Genomic DNA, 19,170 nt, shown 5'->3' on the forward strand with positions numbered 1-19,170 from the left:
TTATCTGATGTTCTGACTTCCACTTGATCTAGTCTATTTGTAATATTCTCGTTTGAGTTTTTAATTTGGTTTATGGTTTCCTGCATTTCTAGTATTACTGTTTGATTTTTTTTTTTTTAAATCTCTATCTCCTGGTAGAGCTCGTTCTTTGCCATTTGAATTTGCTTATTTAATTCGTTTTCAAAATATACTTTCATTATTTGGACTTGCTGTCTAATGTCTTCTCTAAGATTCCGTTCCATCTGAGTTAGGTATGCCTTGAGTTCTTTCTCTGTCCATTTTTCTAATGCCTCTAGGTTCTCCTGTGTATTTAAGTTGTCCTGCATTGTTTGTAATCCTTTTTTCCCTTGTTTTTTCATGGTGCTCAAGTTACTTTCCAACTCTGTTTGACTGCTGTGTTTCTGTTTTCTCCTTTAAATTTGTTTTGGTTTTTATAGTTCTACTATCTCTCCTTTGTGTTAGGAGACAATGTTTAGAGATGTTGGATTTAATTGTGATTTAAGGTAAATTCATTAGTTTCATTAAAGGCCTTCAGATTTTGATGGCATATAGAGAATTGAGGTTTGAACTTAGGATTTTATGTTAAGGTCGGGCGATTTGATGGTATGGAGGTTAGTATATGTTAGCTTCTTTGGGGGGTTGCTCAAATGCAGGCAGATATTAACAAGAGAATAGACAGGAGTACTTGGGGGTAGTTAAGGGCTTAGGCGGACTATAGACCTATTCGTAGTATTCATCTATTTGCATTTAGTAAGTTATACGTAATCTGGGTGTTCATGCTGTTCTATTGCTGTGATCTGTTGGAAACTGGCGATGGTGACGTCAGCTCTCCAAGATGGTGGCCGCTGGCTTCCTTGGTGGACTGTCAGGTGTGGGGGACAGAGTTGGACTGCTTCCTTCCCTGTCTCAAACCCCGAACTCAGCCTGGAGCTCAGTGAGGGCACAGCCTGCAGGACTCCACAGAATCTGCAGCACCGTTTCTGTGCGTTACTGGCCGCTTCTCGGCGCCCTGCCGTCTCTAGCCGTGAGGCCGGCCAGGCCATGGATCAATCAGCCTGGATCTCCGGGCACACAGTTCACTTGCAGTTGAGACCCAGTATCCGGTCCTCGGTGATGGAAATCCTTCCTCTAGGTTTCGGTGCACCCCAATTTTGCTGGAAATTCCTAACAAGATAGCTTTTGGTCGTTCTAACTTGTTATTCACCTGTGCAGTGACGCGGTACACGGGGGTGATGCACTCTATTCACAGCCATCTTCTCTCTACAACAGAGTATTATTCAGTCTTATGAGGAAATAGATTCTAGTATATGCTATTACATGGTGTGAGGATGGTCTTTGGCCGGAGCCTAAGCAACTCCATTTTGAAACCTGCAGTCTCACCAGGCATACCTCTGGATCCCTCTAGTATGGCCTCAGACAAGTTACTACCCCTCACCTGATAAACAGAGTGAAGCCTCTGGTAGGCTGTCCTCCCCCAATAAGAGGGAAAGGCGAGAAGATCAGGGTGAAGACCACCAGACCAGATGTTTCTGATCCCAGGGTAAATGATGTCATGGAGAAATCTGGTGGTAGCTGATAAGGATTGAAAGGGGGTTCAAAAGCCCCAAAATTTAGTATAAATAAGAGAGTTAATGAACAAGGATTCAGCCAGCTGGAACAAGGATGCATTCGAGCTGGAGAGCCTGATGAGGACCTGGACTGACATCCCATCACTTGTCATCATTTTCCTGATTCTCTGCATGATCCTCACTACTCTCAAACTCTGCTGCCTCATCTGGACCCTGATGAGAGCCTCAACTTCTCCCTACAACCCTCTACACCCCACACCAGGAAAAGCCTGCCTTGGTTCTGGACCTGATCACTATGGTCTGAGTGAGTGAGCAATTGGCTGAACTTAAAACCTAAGGCTTAAGACTTTTGATCTGACGTTTGAACTTAGCATGCAGAGGGAATATCTGTCATTAGCCTGTCATGATTAAGTGTGTTTGCAGTGGTTAGAATTAATCTAGAATTGTTTGCTGTGAATTAATTAATCTAGAATTGTTTGCTGGGAGTTGATTATGTCTTTTGAGGTGCCTAGCATTAAGGATTGTCATTTTCTTGATTAAAAACCTATAGAGTGAAATTGTATTGAGTAATTTGAGTGAATAAAGCACTGAACAGGAGCAGAAGCATGTGGACATTCTTTATTTCTCCCCCTTGACTGCATACGTCACAATTTTGCCCCCTTTCGACACATGGATAAACCTTGAAAGCATTATGCGAAGTGTAATGACTTAGACACACTATTGATAGACCCCTCTAATATGAGTTACTTAGAATAGGTTAAATCATAGAAAAATACAGTAAAGGCTCTACTGGTTAGAGGGATGAGGGCATGAGGAATTATTGTTTAATGAGGTCAGAGTTTCTGTTTGGGATGATGAATAAGTTCTGGAAACAGTGGTGATGGTCACACAACCTTGTGAATATAGTAAATATCCCTAAAATATACACTTAAAAATAAGTACAATTGTTAAGTTTTATGTTATATATGTTTTAGCACAATTTTTAAAAAACTCAGCCTGCCTTCCTTCCTTCCTTCCTTCCTTCCTTCCTTCCTCCCTCCCTCCCTCCCTCCCTGTCTCTATTTCTTTCATTCTCTCTCTCTCTCTCTCTCTCTCTCTCTCTCTCTCTCTTTCTCTCTCTCCTTCTCTCTCTCTCTGTCTCAGCATTGAGCCCAGGGACACTTAACCTTGAGCCACATCTCCAGACTTTTTAAAAATTTCACTTAGAGATAGGGTCTGTGGAAATTTGGGGTTCCCCTGTGTGTAACAGGCTGGCTAAGAAAGAGAAAACAGTGAAGAAACCACATGACACTGGAAGTAATTTGAGAAGGCGAAGATGGGAAGACTCTTTGACCTTAGCGATGGAGCTTCTACACTGGAAAGAGAGAGTGAGAGCCTGCTTTTGCTTTATTTATATGGGGGAAATATCAAAAGTTTTCCATGGAATGTTCTTTTGCCAAATAAGGTAGAAGGTAGGCTGTCCAGTTTCCAATGGGTTATGCCCCATTCTGGAGCTAGAGTCCTCTCCGTAACTAAGTGAAGAAGAAAGATATCACCTACATTGCACAATTCATTGAGTGGAGGAGCCACAAAATAGTTTACAATGCCAAACCTAAATTTTTCTGGCTCAAAGCTGAGTGAAGACTCTTAAATAACCTCAAAATTTATGAGTGGCATCCCACAGGGGTCTCCCTGAGATGCTTAGGGTCTTGCTAAGTAGCTGAGGCTGACTTTGAACACCAGATCCTCCTGCCTCAGCCTCCCAAACCACTGGGATTCCAGGCGTGTACCACTGTGCCCAGCAAACCCAGTTTTCTTATCAATAAATTACAATGTCATCTCATATGTTTGATACTTATATTTAATAAGAGCAGAAATCATTTATTGCAATTCCTAAACATGGTGGTTTACCTTTGCTATTTTGTTTACTGATATCAGCCGTCCATACTGATGGGAGCAGCAATCTGTTTTAAATTCTGATAAATCCTTCCATCCAATTTGATTTATGTCCTTTGTATGGAATTTGTCCCATACCAGGGTTTAAGGACAGACCTATACTCTGAATTGAAACAAGTAAAATGAACCTTGAGAACTCTTCTTGAAATTCTGGGAATCAATATCCTCCTCTTTTGCAGAGTCAAAGAGCAACTGCTAAGCACTTTGGGACTAATGTACAAAGTAATTAAGAATGTGGTAACCTCACAAGTAGAGAAGAAGAGAAGTGGAAAGAAATCTGTTACTGGCTTTAAAGATTTAATTACCAGACCAGTCAGGCTTTATGTAAAAGTCAGTTAGATTTCTCTATTTTTCAGTTGAATTCTTACTTTAATTTTTCTTTTTTCTTTTCTTTCTTTTTTTGGTTTAGGCTATCTGGGTGTTCATTTATTAAAATGATTCTTGAAGTAGTAAGCTTTAATAAACATTAACATATTAACATTCTCTTATCCCAGCACCTGAGACAGAATTGTACCTCCTAAGTACATTGAGACTAACTAATTCTTGCATAAGATAATGTTATCTTATGTTCATTGAAGGTTTGGGGAGAGATTTTTTTTTTAATGTATGAAAAGAATAACCATCTGGGGTTATATTTCAAATATCCCTAAATCCTAGCTGAGAGAACATGACCAAATTCCAGAAGAGATTAACACTTTTATCCTCAACAGTTTCATGTTCAGTCATTGAGCATTTGGTTGGCAGCTACAAGGCATTATATAAGGCATTATACCAATAACTTTTGGATATGAGATAAAAAGGTTTAGTCTCTACTTTAAATGTTGCCGATCTGTGAATGTTCATTCAAAAGGGAAAAAGATGTGGCTCTTTTCAAAAGTTTTGTTACTAAAGAATAAGTTTTGAATTCTGAAGAAAAAAGTAAAATGTATTGATTGAGAATATTTGATGTTTTATAATATTTAAATATATTATGCTTGACTGAAACTTTCTGAGGAGTAGAGATTTAGTAGTAAATACACATATAACTCAATAGTGTTGGGCAAAGTCTTTTTAAATGTTGTTCTCAGTATGATCTATGAAAACTTGTGCTATATTTATGATCTTTGTTTAAAAAATGCTGGTCATGTGTAAGACAATACAAAAAGGTTAAGAGGAGAATAATGGGTTATGAGAGCCTTAACCCAATTACTGAATTCACCCCCTGATGGGATTAATTGTGTGGTAACTGAAGGTGGGTAGCACATGGCTGGAGGAGGTGGGTGGCATGTGCCTGGAGGAGATGGGTATGCCCTTGGGGTATATATTTTGTATCTGGTGAGTGGGCTCGCTCTCTCTCTCTCTCTCTCTCTCTCTCTCTCTCTCTCTCTCCTGCTGATCACCATATGAGCTGCTTCCCTCCACCACACTCTTCCACCATGGATTAAGACATCTGAAACTGTGAGCCTCCTGATAAAGTTTTCTTTTTCTAAGATCATTCTTGTCAGGTCTCTTAGTCACAGCAGCAATAAAAGTTGACTAAAACAGGAATTGGTACTGAGAAGTGGGGTTGTTGCTGGGCCTAATCTGAACATGCAGTTCAGAAGAGCTTTTTGGAAGTTTGGGGAGAAATTTTGAGGAGTGTATCAGTGTATGCTGGAAATGCTTTAGACTATTGTACCTTAGGAGGTACAGTTCTGTCTGGGAGGTTGATTCTGGCGGGAGCTGAGAAGATCAGAATGCCAATAGGACTGTGGACAGTGGAGACAGGGCTTAAGAGGGGTTAGAGGAAAAGGAGGACACTATTAGAATTTGGAGTAGAGGCCATTCATGTTATGTTCTGGCTGAGAAGTTGTCTGCATTTTGCCTGTGTCCTGAGACTTTCTGTGAGGTTGATTTTAAAAGTAATGGACTTCTTAATCTGCTGGAAATAAAATATTTCACAACATTTGGGGTTAGATAGTGACAGAAAAGGTTTGCTACTGTCACATCTCTTCTCATGTCACTTTTCTACCCTAAATGACCTGAAAATTTCACCTTGATCTTCTTTAGTCTTTTATTTCAATAAAGTTTTTCTTCAGAAAAAAGTAATAAAAAGATTTGTGTTCACTAGTTTACAACATTATTTTAAACATTGAGTAATCAGTATTATTCATCAGTGTCAATCTTTGTGGCTGTCTTTTCTCTCTTTAAACTCTGTCATTATCTGCCCCTCTCTTTAGCTTATTTAAATACTTTGAATTTTTGTTTGTTAGTTAGTGGTTGCTGTAGTCATTGTCATCTGTGTATTTTCATTTTGCTAATGTTCTCTGCCACTTTGTCCTTAATAGGGAGAAAGGTAAAATTAAGCTCAGTAGGCACCAACTACTTGGCACCAGCTGTCAAAGAACTATGAGTCATAAAATGAAGGTGATCTTTGATGCCACCTCAATTCTATATTTGTGAAGAGTTTGTGAATTATTTTGGATATTATGTGTTTCTATTCTGTGTTTTTCATTTAATTATTATTTATAGGGTCTATTTATCCTTTGGATTTCTTTATTTCTTGAATTGTTGTCATCATATTATCCTTTGCTTATTTTAACATAGTTTCCTTAATTATAAAACACATTTATGATGTATACTCAAACTATTTTTAGTAGTTTTTGCTAAATCCAAGATCTGAGCCCCCTAAAAATTAGTTTATACTGGCTGATTTTGTCAAATATGCCTTTCAACATTACCCATAAGATTTTGTTGAAAGATGGACATTTTTTATGTAGTATGCTAAGTAACTTAGGATTTTGATTTTTTTAAAGATATTTGATTATTTATTTTGTCACTTGCCTATATTTAAACTGTGGAATCCATCTTGCCACAGTATAGCAGCTTTTGATGTATCTTTAATTATTTTTCTCCTCCTCCTCTTTCATTTTTTTTGCAGTGCTGAGAACCAAACCCGGACCCTCCAGCATGCAAGACAAGTTCCCTACCCCTTATCTGAACCCCCAGCCCTTTTCTTCTTTTCTAAGTCCAGCTTTATTAGAGTTACTTCTTTGTTGCACAGCTTAGTTATCAACTAATTCTTTGGGAAGGTATTGTGCTCACATACTTTGAACGTGTGAAGCTTCTGCCCTGGATAATACACTAATATACTTGTGTGTATGTAGAAGAGCGTGTTCACAACTCAAGTACTTCTTAATCTATCTCACCTTTTACTTTCTGCCAGGCTCCTGGGTCTTCCTTGCAAGGATGTGGTTTCTGAGTCAGCCAGGAATGTATGTCTATCTACTCTTCCCATGGCGCTCTTATTTACAGGACCTGTCTGATAAAGTTCTGGATCATCCATATGTATTCCAGCTAGGACTGTACCCTCATGGGAGCAAAACTGCAGGTTTGCCTTTTGTTTCCTACTGACCATGTTACATTCACTGATAACACTCTTGCCACACTCTGCCAGCAATACTTCTGGTTTTCCCAGACAGTTATGTGTAGGTAAAACTACTGAGCTGTTGGAACTATGTCAGGGGAAGGAGGATGGGACCAAGGATACCATTGTTATTACTCAAAGATTAAGTGGCTTTACATGTGTAATCACCTCTCAATATAGACTTTGTAATTGGTCAAACTTTAAAGCCCTGAAATGGATGTGTCTTACTTTTTTCCTTTTTCACCTATTTTAGGGGAGAAGATATCCTGACTTTTTTACATTGACATTGATGGAATTCAATATTTTTTTAAAGAACCATTTATTATGAAATAACTTTAGATTTATGGAAGAGTTGTAAAGATAGCATAGAGTTCCTGTCCTTTCCCCTCTTTTCCCCTTAATGTTAACATTTTATTTAACCATGGAATTAAGAAATTAATATTCATACAATCTTTAGGCTTTATTTGGATTTCAACCATTTTCTATCAATTTCGTTTTCCTATTCCAGGACTGAATACAGAGTACCATATTTACTTGTTGCCATGGTACCTTGGTTGCCAATATATGATAGGACCTCAGTCATGAAAGACCTTGACAGTTTTGAAAGGCACAGGTCAGGTGTTTTGCACAATGTGTCCTAATTTGTGTTTTCTTATGACTAGACTGGGGTTTCAGTATTGAGGAGGACTATTACAGAGGCAGAGTGCCAATTTTTTCCCATAATAATGGCGCTTATGATATTAATGTGGCTTATTACCAGCGATGATAACTCTGATCATTTGATTACATGGCTGTGTCTGCCAGGGTTCTTCACTATAAACCTCCCATCTCTTTTTCTCTAGGCTTGAATCATTAGAATTGAGCCACTAATCCAGCTCACACTTAGGGAAGAGACATACCAAAGTTTGGAGATACGCTAAAGCCACACAATAACAAATAATTTGTAAAATATAATCGAGGCTATACAAATGTTCTACTTCTCTTTAAAGTTTTGCTCACTAATTTTAGCATTTGTCAGTGAAGGCTGGAAGCAGTGATTGTTACTGTGATGTTTAATGGTGATTTAAAAAAATACTAGTTATGTCTACATTTATTAATTAAAATTCCGTAGGAAAGATTTACCTTTATTTATAAGGGCATTTCTTTCATCCCGTTGATTTCACACACAATTCTCCATATTCACGATGAATTGTGCAACTCTGTGGCTTAAATGTGTCGTTGGAACGGTCTGGAATACATTTTCCTCCCTTAATAGCAAACTTCTTTTCCTTTAGGAATCAGTGAAATGCTCCTAGAATTAAGGGTCTATGCTCTTGATCATTACATTATTTTACTTCTCAGTATGTAGACTCACTTAGTTTATCTCTAACTTGAAATTCTAAGTTTTTTTTCCTCCTTAGAGAAGTGCTTATATTTTATCCCTCAAAAGGTGTATTGATGTCCTAATTCCCAGTGTTTCAGACTGTGACCTTATTTGTGAGTGGTGTCACTGCACATGCAGTTGGTTAAGATGAAGTCATACTGGATAGGGCAGACTTATAATCCACTATGATTTGTGTCTTTAGAAGAAGCAAAGAGACACACAAGGGGAACACGCCGTGTGACAGCAGAGGCAGAGACTGGGGTGATGCAGATGAAAGCCAAAGAGCACCAAGGAATCCCAAATGACAAGGAAGGGGCCTCCCCACAAGTTTAGAAGAAACAAGGCCCTGCTGACACCTTGCTTTTGAACGCTTGTTTCTAGAACTGTGACAGTATATTTGTCATTGTAAGCCATCTGCTTTGTGGTACTTTGCTACAGCAGGCCTAGAAAACTAATATACTCTACCAAACAGGACAGTTTGGAACAAAATGTGAAAAATTAAGTTAAATTTGTCTCAGACTCAGAGCATATAATTCTAAATTTAAAATTTGTTGAATGTCTTTTTAAAATTTTAGGAATGGAGAGAAATTCTGGCTTTTTTTTTTTTGGCATAGAATTTTATTTAAAAGATTAGTTACTAAATCCAGAAGATCTGAAATAAATTCATGTAATCTGTCAGTGAGAACACATGCCATTCTAAAAAATATATAGAGTGTAGACTTGTGGTAAAGAGAGATTTCCTAATATGGGCTTTAAATTACAGTTCAGATGAAAGGTAACTTCCTCTTGACATTACTGTGAAGTAAGAAATTTAACTTGGAAGTGAAATAGCTAGTCCATGTGCCTTTAAAAACAGAAAGGTCATTCATAGAAACTAGCTTGTTTTAATATTTCCACAAAAAATGATAAAAGTGCATATTTTCAAAGATGAATTTAGAAATTATTCTATTACTAATTCTAATCACTGAGCACCTATAGTACTAAATTACCTGTTCTTTAATTTAACCAGTATTTATTGATTATCTAGCATGTGACAGGCACTGAGCAAGAAATGATACACATAAATGTCAATAAAACCACCTCACATCTTTTGTTTAATAATTAAAAGGCAATTCAAAGGGAGAAAAAACAAAATAAAAATAACAGCAGTCATTAACGTTTACCATAATGTGATTTTTCTGGTTGAATTATAACTGGTTGAATCACACAGCTAAAAACAAAATAAACAAAAAGACCCTTTGCATTTCAGCAAATCCTGCCAAAGTTTATGCTGAATAAGGGGAATTTAAACAACAATAAGAATGATTTGTATTTCAACAACTATTTTGAATTCATTTTAGATCAGATCATTCAGAAGTAAAAAAATACATTATTTAAGTACACTTTTAAGTATACTGTCTTCACTGATATGAAAATGCATAAGGAAAAAAAATATATATATATATTTTGTGGTGCTGGGGATTGAACCCATGGCCTTGTGCATGTGAGGCAAGCACTCTACCAACTGAGCTACATCCCCAGCCCAAAATATTTCAATTAGTGCACAATTTACTCAGATTATTCAGGAAGAAGCCTAATGGGGAAGGTAGTACGCTCTCGGAGAAAAATGAGGCAGGGGAGGCAGATAGAGGATGACTGGGGTTTGATGAAGCTAGGGTCACACATTTAAATGGTGATAGTGACAGTATTTGAACTGTATTTGAGGGAGTAAATAATGCAGAAATTTGGAGGAAGAGTTTTCTAAGAGAAGTGAATAGTAAACTCCCCAAGGTAGGGCATGTTTACCATTTTAGGGGAATGGTAAGCAGGCCAGGGATGCTAAGACCCAGTGAGCAAGAGTGAAAGAAATAGATGAAGTTGGGGAACTAGTGAATGGCGGGATTGTGTAGGACTTTGTTGAGCACCATAGGAACTTCTGTTTTATTCTGAGAAACATGAACCCACTGGAAAATTTGAGGAGAAAAAATAATGTGATTATCATGGAAATGCTAATGCATGAACTACAAGGAAGAGACTGGTTTTCTCTGGGGGGCTTGAAGCCCAAGGAGAGAAAACTAAGGTAGGGAATCTAGTGTTAATTGTACCTCAGTGTAAGCCACTTTGTTTTCCTTCTTCGGTATGTTTAGAACCTTTCATGAAATGTACTCTTTTCCCTTCTGTCACTAAATCACAGAGCTGGTTTCTGCTGCCCCAACACTATGTTTAAACTTGATTATAAGACACTGGTAGATATGATGGCTGTAATAACATCCTATCACCATTACACATAATAGCTGATCATAATTACCATCCCATCTTGGCATATGCTGTATCATTTTCTGCAAAACACGTTTCTGTTACTTGCTGCTTTAGGAAACCAAATGTATTGAATTTTGGACATAACCATCAAGATATTATTTTTGAATATTTTATGTAGTAAGATTGGTAAAGAGTCCCTACGTTAACTTTCTCAGACCAGTAAGTATACCTAGAAAATATTTTTCAGAAACTGTTACATTTGATTGTTAATTTCTTTCTTGTTTTCTATCATATGTGAAAAAAAATTCAAGTAACCAGTAGTGATCTATATACAAAATAAGGCATTGAGCCTAATGACCTTCTTTTAAAGTTTCAAATGTATAGTTTTGATTGTTGTATTAGATTATACAGTAAAAATGTGACAGAATTTTGAGTACTTGTGAATTCATGTAAAAGACAGTTAATGAAATTCAGAATGAAAATAGGTTACTTGCATAGGCTCCCAGACAAAGCATCTCTGCACTCAAAAGGATTCTAAACTTTAATTAGCCCAGTCTCAAGTTTTTGTTTGTGTATTTTTTTTTTTTGTCAAAGACAAAGGGGAGAAAAAAGTAATCAGAAGACAAATAATTACTTTAAATAACAACCTTTTATGTTCTTAGCTATTTTATGCATCAGGGGCAAACAATTAGAACTCCAAGATCTATGGAATATAGGTTTTAAATAGAAAATGAAACTTCTGTTCTTCGTCTTTACCCATGTTAGAACAAAGAGGGAGTAACATTGTTTCCCTCATGATTGGAAATAACCTCACAAGTTTTCTTAAGTCACAAAACAGAACAAACAAAACGCCTCTACCAGCTGTCACTGATTATAGTGACTCTTAGGATTGAACCCTCTCATTATCCTTGACCTAGAGCCTGACTTCTCCACTGACATCATGAAGAGGATCACTCTGTACTTCATGGGGCAGTCTAGTTCACTGCAGGATGCCTCCCTGGCCTCTTCCCGTGGATGCCCATAGCAACTACTCCTCCCATCACTACCTCCAAGAAATGCCAACTGAATCTTTTCAGGCCCATCCTTGTTTGAAACCACTGTCCTCAAGATAAACCTGATAAAGAGAAGGCACAGACCACAATTCTTAAACTTGGTTTTCTAACCAGTTGTTTTCGGTTTTCTTACTTTCGTACTCAGGCATTATCTATCTCACAAATTCTGTCTAGGTGACCCTGATAGGGCACTGAAAAAAGACATTTGGATATTTAAAAAATCACCAATTTAATAAAGGTCTCAGTTGATGACATCTTATTAATAATGCACATTTTTTTTTCATTGGGTAAGGGCATATATTTATCCACGTATCCTTAAGATCTTTCTCTATATAGGTCTATATAAATAGATTTTTCTCTGTTGACTGATTTGAATCTTAACTGAACTCTCATATGTAGTTTTAAAAATTTTGATGCTTTGTAAATAAAAAAGAGGGATAGTGAAATCTCTGTAAGCAATGTTGTATTTTGTCATGCTATTTTCCCTGTTTAAGAGCTTCTGTTGCTTTTTAGAAAGCTAATGTCTAATTAAAAAAACTCTATGAACAAGGGTTTAACAGAACAATATTTATTCTCTCTTCAGTAAACCTAAGGTTCTCCCCAACATAAAACTTCTTATGCAATCAGTGAAGTTCTGAGCCAAGAACAGAATCATAGTAAGTTGGAAGAAAAATTGAAATTTACTTTTTATTATATTGGTAACCATGGTAATGGAAGACCAATCCAGCATTTTAAAAGTAGCACTTCTGAAGGAAATTGGGAGGATTTTTATTTATTGAGATGCTTGCTAAATATAATATTATTACACTTGGAATAACAATTGCTTTGTTGCTGAACATTTTGGGCTTTAGAAAATTGACTTTTTACTTTTTCACCTTTTTCTCTTTTTCTTTCCAAAACTATAGACAGCTGCCAAAAAAAAAAAAAAGGAAAGAAAGAAAGAAAGAAAGAAAAATGAAAGTCTTTTAGAGACTATAGTAGTTAAAAAATAGAAATTAAAAATTAATGTTACAGAAATAGAACAAAGACTTAATTATTTTTAATTTTACTTGTGTTATATTAAACAACACAAGTATATAGAATTAAATTGAATTTGTTAGCAAACTTTCTGGCAATCAAAATATTAACACATAAAATTGTTCTTTAATCTGAAATTATGTAGATCATTAAGCATAACATTCTGAAAATAACATTGAAGTTACTGAAATTGTATATGGAAATACCTTTTTTTATATTAAACTGTATATTTGTGTAATCAAAATATTGATAAATTTCTCTTGCCTAATAGTACTTCTTAAAATGAAGCATGGAACTAACTTTAAGGGATTTTATGCTTTTATTTACTTCATGCACTGGATTCAGAGTTTTTTTCTCACTAAATGAGGAAATTTTGGCCCAAGGTCTCCATTCTTCAGATGAGTCTGTATGTTAGCTTTTTGTTGCTGACAAAATGCCTGACAAGAACTCACCATCTCTAGCAGTCAGAGAAATGCAAATCAAAACCACACTAAGATACCATCTCACTCCAGTAATATTGGCAGCCATTCTGAAGTCAAACAACAACAAGTGCTGGCGAGGATGTGGGGAAAAGGGTACACTTGTACATTGCTGGTGGGACTGCAAACTGGTGCGGCCAATTTGGAAAGCAGTATGGAGATTCCTAGGAAAGCTGGGAATGGAACCACCATTTGACCCAGCCATTGCCCTTCTTGGACTATTCCCTGAAGACCTTAAAAGAGCATACTACAGAGATACTGCCACATTGATGTTCATAGCAGCACAATTCACAATTGCTAGACTGTGGAACCAACCCAGATGCCCTTCAATAGATGAATGGATTAAAAAAATCTGGCATTTATACACCATGGAGTATTACACAGCACTAAAAAATGACAAAATCATGGAATTTGCAGGGAAATGGATGACACTAGAGCAGATTATGCTTAGTTAAGCTAGCCAATCCCTAAAAAAACAAATACCAAATGTCTTCTTTGATATAATGAGAGCAACTAAGAACAGAGCAGGGAGAAAGAGCAGGAAGAAAAGATTAACATTAAACAGAGACATGAGGTGGGAGGGAAAGGGAGAGAAAAGGGAAATTGCATGGAAATGGAGGGAGACCCCCAATGTTATACAAAATTACATATAAGAGGTTGTGAGGGGAAGGGGAAAATAAGGAGGGAAATGAATTACAGTAGATGGGGTAGAGAGAGAAGATGGGAGGGGAGGGGAGGGGAGAGGGGATAGTAGAGGATAGGAAAAGTAGCAGAATACAACAGTTACTAATAGGGCATTATGTAAAAATGTGGATGTGTAACCAATGTGATTCTGCAATCTGTATTTGGGGTAAAAATGGGAGTTCATAATCCACTTGAATCTAATGTATGAAATATGATGTGTCAAGAGCTTTGTAATATTTTGAACAACCAATAAAAAATAAATAAATAAAAAAGAACAACTTAGGGGACAAGTTTATTTTGGCTTGCAGTTTCAGAGGTCTCAGTCCATGGTCAGGAGGCTCCATTGCTGTGGGCCTGAGATGAGGCAGAACATCATGGTGGACGGTGGAAGAGGTGCTCAGTTCATGGCAGCCAGGAAGGAGGGAAAGAGCCAGCGAAAGAAGAAGGAAGAGAGAAAGACAGAAAGGGGCAGTAACAAACCCTTCCTGGGCATGCCCCCAGTGACCTACTTCTTCCAACTAGATTCCACTTGACAACGGTTCATTTAGCTATCAATAGATGAATCCATCAAATGGTCAGAGCACTCCCAATCCAGTCATTGCCTAAAAGCCCCACCTTCGAACCTCGTTGCTTTGGGGACCATGCTTTCAACACATGAGCCTTTTGGGGGGACATTCCAGATCCAAACTAAAACAAAATACAATAATACATTGTTATAAATATTACTTTTATAATATATGCCTTTTAAATAAGCTGGGAAAAGAAAGGAAAGCAAGCATACATCCACAGAATTTGTTAATTTTAACCTTCCTTATTACTTTCATGTTCTCTTCAGGTTCAACTCTGAACCTCTTTTGTGGGACACTCCAGATCCAAACCATAACAGCTGCCTTCTATTACCTTGCCTGGCCTGAAATTCAGGGGTTGATGGATTGAATAATCAAACCTATAATTCATTGCTTTCAAAAATCTTTCAATTCAAATGTATATGTTGAATATATTTGAATCTGAGATTTTTATCTCTTGAAACTATATTTAAACTGCGATTCTCAATGACTTTCAATTCAATGTCAGAAAAATTATCTTTTTTTTCTTCAATGAACAACTTTATTTTTTACACATAAAGGATAATGAAAAACCATTACTAATCCTACTGAAGAAAATCCAACATTTCAATTGAAAAAAATAGTAACTATGATTTGCTCATTAAATACTATTTAAGAAGTTTTCTAAAATATAATTTGAAAACATCCAGCATGTGTCTTTAATTTCAGTATAATGGATTCAAGACTGAGTATACAGGTTACAGGCATCAGAACTAGATAACAAAATTATCATATCATCATATAATATCATATCATCATCATCATCTTCATGTTTTCTTTTCAACACATTTGATGTTTCATTGGCAGTATTTTGTGATGATACCATATTGGTAATAAGGATGTGTTTGTATTCAATTAACAATGGATTAATTAGAAAACTCTGAATTTCTGATGTTGCAGGAATTGAGACTTTACAGCAAGGCATTGTAAATCTGGCTTCTGTACTATAAACCTTTGCCCTGTAAGAGGCACTGGAGTCCCTACTTTCGTTGAAACAGACATGGTTTGGGTAGTTTTTGTGCCTCGTGTGGGAGTACTTGGTCTGCTAGTAACTGAACCAACACTTAATCATGAAAATGTTATTCTTTCAGTAGAGGTAGATGCCCCCCACTTTTTTTGGTAAATATTTGAGCCTATAATTTAGAGCTATTAAGCAACATCTATTAGGTGGCAATGTAAAACTGAATGGCTTGATAAATAGTAAAGGGGCTTGATTTCTTTGCCTTGCAATATCTAATAAAAAATATTTGGGGGAAGGAGAGGTAAATGGCTGGTCAGCTGGACACCGCATTGCCAAGGGCACATCATCTGCATCAACTGTATCCTTCTAAGCATGGCTAGGATTTTAGCATCATCTCACATATTGGAAGGCAAACTTCAACATCTGGTTCATATTCTGAATACCCATATCCTTCAGTATCAGTGCATCTCTTGGCATGCTCCTGGGAGAAGACATCTTGTCAAACTCCATGATATCCCACCATCAAGCTTCTCAAGCTAAATCACCCACATTGATGTATTTCCATCCTGATCTTGATGCAATTTCTTTGCCTAGTGTGGTGTTTCCAACCCCTGGAGTATCAGTGAGCAGAATGTTCAGAAACAACATAGTCCTGCACCTATACGAATGCCTCAGCTCACTGCTCTGCAGTCCAGAGCACTACCAGGAGGAGTTGCAATGTCAGAAAAACTCCTTGAGATAATACAGGTATTTTCCTTTCATTTGTAAATTAAAAAAATTTTTTTTTGAGCTGCAAAAAGTGAAATGTGGTACAATAGCATAGATGAAGATAAAACTCTGGGGAGCTAACTCTCCCCTCATTTTCTCTGTGGGACAGCATATACACACAATCTCTTTCTTTCAAGAAAAAAATATAGAGAGATATCTCCACTTTATACAAACATATATGACCATCTTTTTGCTTCCTCTTCTATTTTAACTTTTATTTAATGGGTTGATAACACATTGAAGTTTTCGAAATAGATTATTCAGAACTGCTAAGTTTCCTTTTATAGAGAAGCTTATATAGTCACTTGATAAGTAATCTGTTTCACATTTGGGTCTCAAAAATAAAAAAAAAAAAGTATTATCCTAACATGCTTAGTTATTTTACTGAATGTCCTACTTTGCTTGAGATAGTATAGATTTATGCTGATCGTCCTGGGTGATGGTTATAGCATTCCTATTACATCCCAAAGTATCTTGGCTTGAAGGGTAAAGTGAATGGTTATTTTACTACTTTTATCAAAACTTCTTGAGAAAAAGGAGCATTGTAAGTGTCAATTGAAATTTAACCCAAACGAAAGCAAAATAGATAACTAACCTGTGTTTTACGGATCAGAGGTCAACTAGAACATACACCAGAATGCAACTGCTGGAAAACACCTATTATTACAGTATATTGTGCTCTTGTAAATAGAAAATGTAGGCTGAAAACAGTATTGGTCGTTGTGTGCAAACACCGTAACCCTTTTCTTTGTGATTATTCTTCCTTCCAGAATGTTCAGTGACTTAACTTCTGGCCTCATTCTGGGCAAAACAAGCAGTCTTCCACTTTTAAGTTCAATTTCTAGAATGGAATGATTTAAAGGAGTGAAGTTCCATATTTGCTCTAGGAAAAAAATATTATAAATATTATTTTTTTAATAAATAAGAAAAAAAATATAAACCTTTTGCTGGAAAATCTCTCCTACCATGAAAAAAATTCCATAATAGTCCAAGCAACATGCAATTGACATTGTTTTCACTGAGATTTTCCCTTTAAATGATAATGATATCTGTACATGGAAACTAGTTATCATGCAGTGAGGAAAAAAAGACATGACAGCCTATTTATTTTGCTTACTCTGGTTACTTTGCTTATTTTGGTTAGATTTTTTCCCCAGAAGCCAAGAGAATCTTTAGAATAAATGACCCAAATAGGAATAAAGGCAATAACAAACTAATACCTGTATATTGAAACTCTTTGGTTTTATTAGATATAAAGATAAGTAAAGAAAACAGTTGAGCATAAGAAAACAAAGTCTGAGTAATAGTGAGTGGAAAATATGATTTTTTAAATAAAGTAAATCATAACAAAACAAAATTAGGCATTTCAGTGTAATTAAGACTGATATACATTTTCCATCTTCAAAACAATCATCCTATATTAGTAACAAATATTACTAAAAAAACATACCAAAAGTGAATAATAACCTACAAAAAGTGATTTTTTTCTTTCCTCTAATAATTACATGATTGAAAAAAAAATATATGGATGGGTTGTAATTAAATATTTTTCCTCAAATTTTCCTGTGGTCCCAATTGGAATTTGTTTTCATTACTAGTTCAAGTGAAATTTTACTGAACACGAACTCAGTGTGTCTTTCATTTAGGTCTTGAAGGTGTGTGGCTTTGAGCAAATTACCGAAATCACTAAAACTCTATACATTCTCAGTCATTCTCTTTATGCCTTGTTTAAAATTAAACTTTATATTTTAATATAATTGTATATTTACATGGATGGATTTGAGATTTGCAAATATTTTCTCCCAGTCTATAGCCTGTGTTTTTATCCTCCATCTTTCTAAAAATTTTTATCTTACTGTGGGAAGAAAACTGTGATGGTTGTATTTCTTGGATGAACCCCATTTGATCATGGTGCACTATTTTTAACAAGTTTTTGGGTACAATTGGCCATGATTTTATTATGAAATTTTGCATCTGTGTTCATCAGGGATATTGGTCTAAAGTTTTCTTTCCTTGATGTGTCTTTGTCTGGTTTTGGTACCAGGGTGATACTACCTTCATAGAATTGAGTTTGGAAGAGTCGCCTCTTTTTCTATTTCATAGGATAATTTGAGGTGGATTGGTGTTAATTCTTCTTTGAAGGTCTTGTAGAACTCAGCTGAGAATCTGTCTGGTCCTGGGCCTTTCTTTGTTGGTAGGCCTTTAATGGCATCTTCAATTTCAGTGCTTGAAATTGATCTGTTTAAATTTTCTATGTCCTCCTGATTCAATTTGAGTGGGTCATATATCTTTAGAAATTTGTTGATGTCTTCATGATTTTCAATTTAATTATAGTATAAATTTTCAAAATAGTCTGATCATCGTCTACATTTCAGTAGTGTCTGTTGTGATATTTCATTTTTCATCATGAATTTTAGTAAGTTGAGTTTTCTCTTTCTTTCTTTTTATTAGCTTGACTAAGGTTTATAAAATTAATGAACTTTCCTCTTAGAACTGCCTTCATATTTTCCCAGAGATTTTTATGTTTTGTCAGTGTTCTCATTATCCATTGGTCTTTCAATAGTTGTTTTTATTATTATTATTATTAGTATTAGTATTAGGGATTGAATTCAGGGGCATTCATTCACTAAGCCACATCACCAGCCCTCTTTTATATTTTATTTAGAGACAGGGTCTTATCGAGTTGCTTACTGCCTTGCTGTTGTTGAGGCTGGCTTTGAACCCACAATCCTCCTGTCTCTGCCTCCCAAGCCACTGGGATTATAGGCATGTGCCACTGCACCTGGCATAGTAGTGTATTATTTAATCTCCAGGTGTTACAATAACTTCTCCTATTTTTAATTTCATCATTTATTTGTAATTTTACTTCACTATAATCTGATAGAATGCAAGGTATTATCACTATTTTTTTGTATTTGATAAGAGTTGCTGTGTTAAATAAGATATGGTCTATTTTAGAAATGGATCTATGTGCAGCTGAGAAGAAAGTGTATTCAGTCTTTGATGGATAAAATATTCTAAATATGTCAGTTATTTCTAAATTATTAATTATATTTTTTAGCTTTCTAGCTGCTTTATTTAGTTTTTGTTTGGAGGATTTACCCATTGGTGAGGA

At 36.0% G+C, this 19,170-nt stretch overlaps 1 pseudogene; it reads right to left on the minus strand.

Annotated features, from left to right (window-relative positions):
* Window positions 1–15,005: 15,005 nt before the first annotated feature.
* Window positions 15,006–15,797, minus strand: LOC143404769 (transcription initiation factor TFIID subunit 9-like; annotated as a pseudogene).
* Between the last annotated feature and the right edge of the window lie 3,373 nt (window positions 15,798–19,170).

This window comes from Callospermophilus lateralis, chromosome 1 (assembly GCF_048772815.1).
Source record: "Callospermophilus lateralis isolate mCalLat2 chromosome 1, mCalLat2.hap1, whole genome shotgun sequence".
NCBI classification, from domain to species: Eukaryota; Metazoa; Chordata; class Mammalia; order Rodentia; family Sciuridae; genus Callospermophilus; species Callospermophilus lateralis.